The sequence below is a fragment of the Danio aesculapii genome, chromosome 22, assembly GCF_903798145.1.
Source record: "Danio aesculapii chromosome 22, fDanAes4.1, whole genome shotgun sequence".
Lineage (NCBI taxonomy): Eukaryota > Metazoa > Chordata > Actinopteri > Cypriniformes > Danionidae > Danio > Danio aesculapii.
The window spans coordinates 38,037,581-38,046,751 of record NC_079456.1 but is presented as its reverse complement, the minus strand read 5'-3'; positions in this window follow the sequence as shown (position 1 = coordinate 38,046,751).

Below are 9,171 nucleotides of genomic sequence, written 5' to 3'. Positions count from 1 at the left end.
ACGTCCTCGGGACTATGTTTTCAGAATGAGCCTGGGTTGTTTATATCAAGCGCTGCACACCACTTTCTGTGCCTCAGTGTGCGCTGTCAGATTTGAATTGTAGCAGGTGATGAAGTGCGCTCTGAATGCTCTCATCACACCGGTGTGATTGTACACTTCAGGGACCAGCCAAGGCTGATCTGGCCGGTGTGATCAAATGCGTGAAAGGGTTAAGAATAACATACTGTTTTAATATATATATATATTTTTTTTTTAACAACAGAGATAAAAAAACTATTTATTCTTTATGGAATAGTGAAAAACAGGCACTTTCATGTATTTCGGGAGAAGTTGATGAATTAACAGGTTGTAAATCCAGCATCTGTAAAAACTCAAAGTTTCTAAACTTTCTAAACTCAATGGATCATTTTAATGACATGTAAATATGGGTAGTTTTCAAACAAATAAACAAATAAATACATAAATAAATAAATGAATCAATAAATCAATCAAAAAACATCCTTTTAAAAATATATATGAGGCTACTTGAAAATTCTTAGTGTGTACTTTTGCTGGAGTTAGTATTGTTACGTTTAGTACTAATAATTTGTATTATTAAGTTTAGTTGTCATATATATTTATTTATTTATTTTTATTTTATTTTTTTTTTTTTATTTTTTTTTTTTCATAAGCAAATGGCAAAAGTAGGTCAGAACATGTTTTTCCAATTGTTGTGATAGAAAAATCTGGGTTATTTGACCAAATATTGATTTCTTAACTTATTCAAATTGGAAAGCCATTGGAATTGTGTTCCAATCCCTAAAAAGTAAAATAATGTCTAAAACATGACTGCTTATTTGGTATTTTACAAAAACAAAGACAAGATTTTAGTTCAGTAGTGTGCAGAATAAGACAAAAATAACATTTCACTCAAACATGACTATAATCAGATCCAGAGAAACTACAATTCATATTCATTATACTGTAGATTAAACATGTGCACAAACAATGCTTATTGTAATATGTTCTGCCTGATTTTGTGTCCAAATAATTGGTTTAATTTCAGAAGATAACCCAATAGTGCAGTGGAAACATGACAAGCTGAATAAACGTATAATAAATGACAGGAAATGTTGAGGAATATGGAGAAAAAGTTAAATTATACTATTGCCACAATAAGAACACTTCATAAGATAAACACTAATGCTGTGAGTTTGGGAGAATATGTAGTATTTAAAGAATAATAAGCTTTCTTTTATTCCATGCAATCGCAATGGAGAGTTATTAGTGCTGATGTGACTTAAAAAGCCACAAAAGCATCATATAAGCATCTACTCTTCTACACTTTTGGGGCTGTTTTTAGATTAAAATGTTCTCCTGCACTGTTACGAACTTCATTTTCAAGTCTCACAGTAAATAAACACAAAGAAATAGTTTAGCTAAAAGAGAAAGATGAATGTTTCAGCTGTTCAAGGCTACAGGATTGGAAAAAAAATAAAATAAAAAATTAGGATATGCATTATGCATTTCAAAAACAAAATCATCAGTATAGCTGCTGTAAACAGGCTGAATATCTTACTGAATATGAATAAAACAGCTATTTTCGCCCTTGAGTCCGAGCTGCTGAGCTCTTCTCATTTCCGATGCGCAAATGTTTATTTGTCAGAGTGCTCACTGTGTATTTGGATCCAATTAGTTCACACTATCTTCCCTCTAATCCCAGATTATGATACGCAGCGTGACAGTAGCATGAAAACGTTGTAATCTTCGACGATGTATTTTTAATGCGTTTGTTTTAATAGCGAGGGCTGGATGAACTGATCAGAAGAACCAGCGCAGTTCCTCTGGCTGTGTTGTTAAACGGCTTTCATGTCATCGTTGTCTGCAATCTTTTTCCGCGCGGTAAATATGCTAATGGACAATTACGATGCAATAATCCACAGCTAATGAGGGCCAAAGTCAAATGGTCTTTACATGCTAATGGAAGAGTGTCAGAACATACGTGTCTTATATTACAGAGAAGCCTGGATCCCGTAAAAGATTCATGCGAAACAGTTTTTTTGGACACGCTTCGTATTTGATGCTGGTTAATTATAATAAGAAACGCCAAGGGCGAGTTGTGAAGATGCGTCTATGTGTGAGCGCACGTTTCTGTGTAAAATTCAAGAGGAACTCAAGGTTAACCTCAACGAAGATTCTTTTCATGCATGTAAAGACATTTCTTTTTTGTTTGTCAGTGATGAGGAATAAATGAATAAAAGTGTAATGCTGCTAAAGGGATGCATGTTTTAGTTTTATGATAGCAGGTCAGTTTATTTGGCGGCCGTCTTGGGTAAAAATTGTGTTACAAGCTGTAATTGAACTACTGAGTAATTTAAATTAATTTTATGTACTTGGTTTAAAATGTGGCTTGGGTTTTGGGTTAGTAGTAAGTAGTTATGCTTAATTAATTGTAATTACTATAGTACATTAAACGTGTAACAAGGACACCTTCAAATCAAATGTACGACGTAACAAGGACACCTTCAAATCAAATGTTACCGAAGATGGTTATAAAAGATTATTTATGCATAGTAACAGTCCCAGGTAGCACCCGTGTTGTCCTGAAGAGTATTTTATGCTTAGACAGTTCTTTGTTTCATTTCCCGCCATTTTGTTTTTCAAATTTGTAACTGCCAAACTGTCACATTTACTGGTTTTCTGGCGTGTGTGCATATTTCAGTGTAAAATTCAAGAAGAATTCAAGGTTAAGCTTAACAAAGATTCTTTTCACACATGTAAAGATGTTTCTTTTCTTGTTTGTCAGTGATGAGGAATAAATTATTAAAATTTTGAAGCTGCTAAAGGGATGCAGTTTTGTATGATAGCAGGTCAGTTTACTTGGCGGCCATCTTGGGTTTACAATAGGTTTTAAAGGTGTCCTTAATTTAACTACTGAGTAATATTAATGAATTACATGTGCTTACTTTATGGTTCAGGTTTTCGGTTAGTAAAAAGTAGTTATGCTTAATTAATTGTAATTACTATAGTAAGTACATTAAATGTGTAACAAGGACCTTCAAATAAAATGTTACCGAAGATGGTTATAAAAAGATTAGTTATACATAGTTACAGTGTCAAGTAGCACCGTGCAGTCCTGAAGAGCATTTTGTCCTTAAATGGTTCTTAGTTTCATTTCCCGCCTTTTTATTTTTCAAATTTGTAACTGCCAAACTGCCACATTTACTGGTTTTCTGGAGCACAGTTATCAACTACAGACTGTTATCAACACTCTCTCAGCAGGTAAATGAATAATTTATTAACATCTCTCTACATTAACTTTTAAATTGTAACTGGTGTGCTACATTGCTTTTTTGTTTACTATTAGTTTAACAAAAAAACATGTACAGCAATTGTGACCAGCTCTGTTCTGTTCAGCTCTGTTCAGCTCTGTTCAGTCAAGGCTAATTCTCTTTAAGATCTACATCATGACAAAAATATGAAAGCTATCCCTTGACTCCATATCTAGTTCCTTTTTTTAAACACTGTAAAGGATAAACACAGTCATTTTATGCTAATTCTGGCTTTCATAACATAGTTCGCAAGGCTTATGTAACTATATGTAATGTTATCGAGGCCCAATTCCTAAGGGAGTAAAGGACTGAGTTGGTTTCCTTATTTTATTATTTTCAAGATTTTTGGGTAACAATTTAATCCATAAATCAACCAACCAACAAATCAATCACTCAATTCAAGTAAAAAAAATACTTAAACGGGGTGTTCATCAAACTTTCATCACAACCTATATTCGTAACATGCCACATTGTGAATATGAATTAGATTTTATGCATGTTTATGACTCAGTTGACATATTGAATGCAAAGATGACATTGTTTGAGCTGTGTTTATGACAGCCTGACAAACAAACACATCATAACCTGTCTTTGTGATTGAACATGATTGTCACAAGGCCATTAACATCGTTTTAATGAATTTTATAACAGCGTTGTACATTTTTAATTACAATTATAATGGTGTAAGTTTCATTTGACATGATAAAATTATTTGACAGAGGACGGAAATCTTTACTGAGAATTTTTTTATGATAAATTCAGTTTTCTTTCACTGAAAAAAAACACAGTAACAATGGCCTCATGGCAATCATGTTTATTACAGATTTATGACAGGTTCTGTTGATTTGATAATGTCGAATTATCAGGACAAACACAAAGACAAGTTATGTCAAGTTGCCTTAAAGTCATCTTGAACAATATCAGCTTTGCATTTAAATTGATATAACTGAGCGAATGACACTTAAAGGTGCAGTATGTAAGTTTAACACCCAGTGGTTGAACTAGGCATTGCACACTTGATTCAAAACACGAAGGTAGCCAGATTTACGACACAGTGTACAATGTAACATGCTCACCTAATGTTTACATTCCTAATAGTCATATTATTTGCTAATTAATAAACACCTAATGTGGAACTACTCATTTTGGAGGCTGCTACTGTCCACCAGAGGTCGCATTTCGGTCATGGACGGATTTTTTGAAAGCCTTCCTGACTGAATGAACAAAATGCGCAGCTTTCCACCAAGGCAACCCGGGGTGCTGAAACATAATTGGTTAAAGCGGCAGTGGGCGGATAAAAGAATACAGACAAAGACAGCCATTCCAGCACGTAATGCACATTTTCAAAGCAGAATATCTGACTTCAGCTCTGTTTTTCAGATAAATATAAATGTTCAGTTAGCATGTTTCTTAAACACAATACATTCATGTTGCCCCAACACAAAACGATTAAGTTATTGAGTTGTCCCAAAAAAACTCAAGAATTGATTTGTTTCTAAATAAACAGCTTGTCATTTTTTGAAAACACTCACATATATTGTTTAAACATCTTCTTTCTAGTTAATCATAACTTCATGTTTTATGTAAACGTTCTATGACTCAAACCGATCTAAACCTCAATCTGAGTAAAGTTCAATGCGAGACATTTTATAAGCTCCACTGACGTCTTGACATCCATTGACGCCTGTTGTGACCTTGCGAGACGGAGGCTTCGTTTCTCATTGATGATTCATTTCGAACCCCATTGACCAGACTGTACACCACAATGGGCTGCATACTGTACAGAAATGAACGTCTTCCAGCAGATCTACAGTGGCGAAAGAATCCGAGATATGCAGTTCAGGTTACTGAACTGTTTCTTCGGTAAATAGCACTTGGCAAATATTGATTTTGTGCACACAATAGAAAATATGTCATTTAGTTCCTCTACATGTATTTTTCATTTCAGAGATTTACTGCAAATGTCAGCCGCTCCATTGATTCGCCTTTCATTAGCCGTACAGGGTGGGCCTGAGGTTCAAAAGTAATTCGATCGGATTTTGGCCATCAGATTGGATCAAATCTTGAAAGGAAATAAAAAAGAACAATTTTAATCTTGGTTTTGATCTCAGTTTGTGTTGATCAATGCGTTTTTAGTAAGTCTGGGATACTTTTGATTAACAAAACAAAAACAAAAGCAAAGCAAATTGATTATTTTTATTCTAACAATGGTGGATTTCAAAACAAAACAAAAAAAAGGATTTGTTTTAATAAAGTCCTTGTGAAATTTGCTAAATGTAATATATTTATTTTACCAGCTCACATTGTTATTCTCAAAGTGAGTAATTAATCTGTGCAAGTTAAGAGAACTGTTTGGGTAATCTTCAATCAAAGTTTGGTGATTTGCTTCCGTGTTTGGAGTGTTGACGTCAATCTGAGGGCTTCCATAGCGACTGTATATTAATATCCTTAGCCACGCCCCTCTTACCATTAGTTTGCTAAAAGGGAATGAAACGGGTTGGTCAAAGGAAAGAATCTTGTTTCTTGAGATCTTGGTTGTGATCTCAGTTTGTGTTGTTCAATGTGTTTTTAGGCCTGGGATCCTTTTCATTGATAAAACAAAAAGGCAAATTGATTATTTTTATTCTAACAACGGTGGATTTCATAAACAAAAACATTTGATCATTTATTTAGTTATGTTCCGTGTAAAAGTTACGAGATTTTTATTGTTCATTTTGCTAGCTTGCATTGTTATTCTTAAAGTGACTAATTAATTCAATAATTAAGTTAATTCACAGAAAAAAAATGTAATATTCGAAGTCTGGAAATTTGCTTTCGTGTTTGGAGTTGCGAGTCCTTATGTTAACATAAACCTGAGGGTTTCCATAGCATTCATTCATTCCTTGTCCTTCGGCTTAGTCCCTTATTCATCAGGGGTCACCACAGCAGAATGAACTGCCAACAATTCCGGCATATGTCTTACACAGTAGATGGCTTTCCAGCCGCAACCCAGTACTGGCAAACACCCATACACATTCATTCACACACTTATACACTATTGCCAATTTAGTTTCTCCAATTCCCCTACAGCGCATGTGTTAGGACAGTGGGGGAAACCGGAGAACCCGGAGGAAACCCACGCCAACACGGGGAGAACATGCAAACTCCACACAGAAATGCCAACTGACCCAGCCGGGACTCAAACCAGCGACCTTCTTGTTGTGAGGCGACAGCGCTACCCACTGCGCCACCGCGTCGCCAAAATTAAACGTATTGAATAAAACTAGTCTTCTTTATGAACTAATATGTAACATGGATGAATTTACATATGCAAATGCACTAAAACAGATCAAACAGAAACAAAACAAAAAAGAAAAACACTTTAAATGTTTCTTGGTTCTCGGGTGTGGACCAAAAGTGCTAGTGTGAAAGCATCCTAAATGTGCCTAGCCAAACAGCACCACTAGCAATCCAACTTGAACAAGTGTGCATCAGGATCAGGGTGATTTCTTTTTGATTAGAAAACGGGCACAACAGTAAGAAGGGTTAAATGCTCCTGGATAGCAAAACATTCCAAGGGCAGATCACTCTGAACCATGATTAAACTTTTTAAACAACTAGCCCCTAGTGATATGGTTTTATATGGTCAATATTGAAGGTCTGGATCCAGCTGGGAGTTTTTTTAAGTCGAGGTAAGTCGAGTGAGAGATCTTGCCCTCGTGACTGACTTCAATCAATGAAACTCACTTGGAGAGAGTTAAAAGCCGTTTCTCAAGGGTCCAATGGATGATGATAGCGGCGTCCTTGATTCACACTAACGTGTTAATGGTTTGATTAAAACAGAAAACAATATTCTCAACCATAACAATGTCCTAATGTATTCTCTGTGTCTAATGACTTTTCGTAATGGACAATTTGCTTCCTTAATTTAGCCGGGGAGTCCCAGACGTGGGGGAAGCGAAGGAGAGAAAGAGAGAGGGAATGGAGGGAGGTTAGGAAAGACAACACCGTCTAATGAAAAAAGGCCAAAAAGTTAACTTAACCATAACAACTGAAGTCCTGCTTTAGCTGTGTGGTTAATTCTCTGTAAAATGGTGTTTCTTTTTTAAGAGAGAGTCATTTTTTAGTAAGTAAAGCCCTGCACAGACCTAAGATTTTAATTTCTCTGCCCATTACACAGCATATATTACTGTTGCAGCCATTACAATTGTTCAGTTTTGCTTTAATGGCAACGTGTTTATATTTCATGTCTTTATGAAACTAATTAGAAAAAATAATGTGAAGAATTTTTTTTGTTTGTTTTCTAAAAAGCAAGACCTAAGAAAACCTGTTTTTTTTTCCAGAACAGTTAGTTGTAAAGGTAAATGTTATATAGAATTGTGAGATATGATCATGCAATTCCAAGAAAAAAAGATTTAGAAAGAAATCTGAATATTGAAAAAATTAAAACAAAATTGCAAGCTATAAAGTCAGAATTTCGAGATATAATCTCACAATCGCGAGACATATAATATTTATTATAAGACATATAATATATATATCATATAATATATAATGTGAGTTTGAATGCAATTAATTGCCAAACCAAAGAAAGAAGCAGCAGATGTTTTACCTCAGATCACGAAGATAAAATAACTGGCAAACACAGCTAGCAAACTAGTCACTCAGCATGTACAGTACTTATGTTAATAATGTTTAATAGGTATTAATTAGATTAGAAACCTTGCCATTTTGTGAGCAGTGCTAAACTAAAAATGAAACATCCTGCACTTCTGAATGACTGTGGTGTTTCAGTTTTCCTGTTGTGTCGTGTCTGGTATGAAAAAACAAACTACTTGTAGCTGGAATTTTGTCACGAGTAGTTATGACATGGTGTTAGGTGTTTGCTAGGTTGCTCTGAGTGATTGCTCAGTAATATATGGGTTATATACATGGCATTAATGAAGTATGTTTTACTGTACCAGAAATACACCGCACTCATGTTGATTTAAATCAAATAAAACATGGGCGAGGGAAGGACGAGGATTCAGCCAGGAATATGACTTCCCGGTTTGCTGAATCCATTCTCATATAAAAACCGAGTTGAGCTGCAGTTTTATGTAATTGAAATCTATTTTTGTTGTTGTGCAATGAACGAATCCTGAGACGGCACTAGAAACAGCCGTCGCTCCATGAGGGCGGTTCTGAAGTGCTTGCTTCAGCTTAAGCAGAAGTTAGGCCTACTCTTCAATGTCATCTTTTAAAATACATCCCTCATCCTTTTGTGTGTTCCTCTGCGGAGACGTCCGACTCTATGGGATTGTTCATAATGTGGAGGAGCTCTGAAATAAAGTGTGAAATAACATGTGGTGTTGCATTTAAAACACAGCATTAGATACACTGAACCTCTCACTGAGTTATTATGAAGGATATGTTGATGGCTGGAGTGAGAATGCTTCAATATATCAGTAAAGAAGCTGAATATTTTACTTCAGACTATATTATCTGCAACAGAACAACCATCTACAGTAGCAACCAATGAATCAAAATACTCAGAACAACTTAGAAACACCCTAGCAACCATCCAGAACAGCAAGAAAACATTTAAAAATTCTAATTAAGTAAAATATTTAGTCAGTAAACAGTGAGATTTTAAGGCGATATGAATTTCAGTGGAATTTACTACCAATGCATTGTGAGTGTGTGTGTGTGTGTGTCTTTTTGTGACATTTAACAGACAGGGTAAAAGAAATACTTTCAATATATGCAAATAAACATCGTTATTTACACACTAAAGTCTCTTAAATCATTTAAATGTATGGTAAATCTTAGGTGGTCCCTTAAGCAAGCAGAAATGAATCCGATTTCTCAACTTTTACAAATGAGGATTAGAATAAAATCT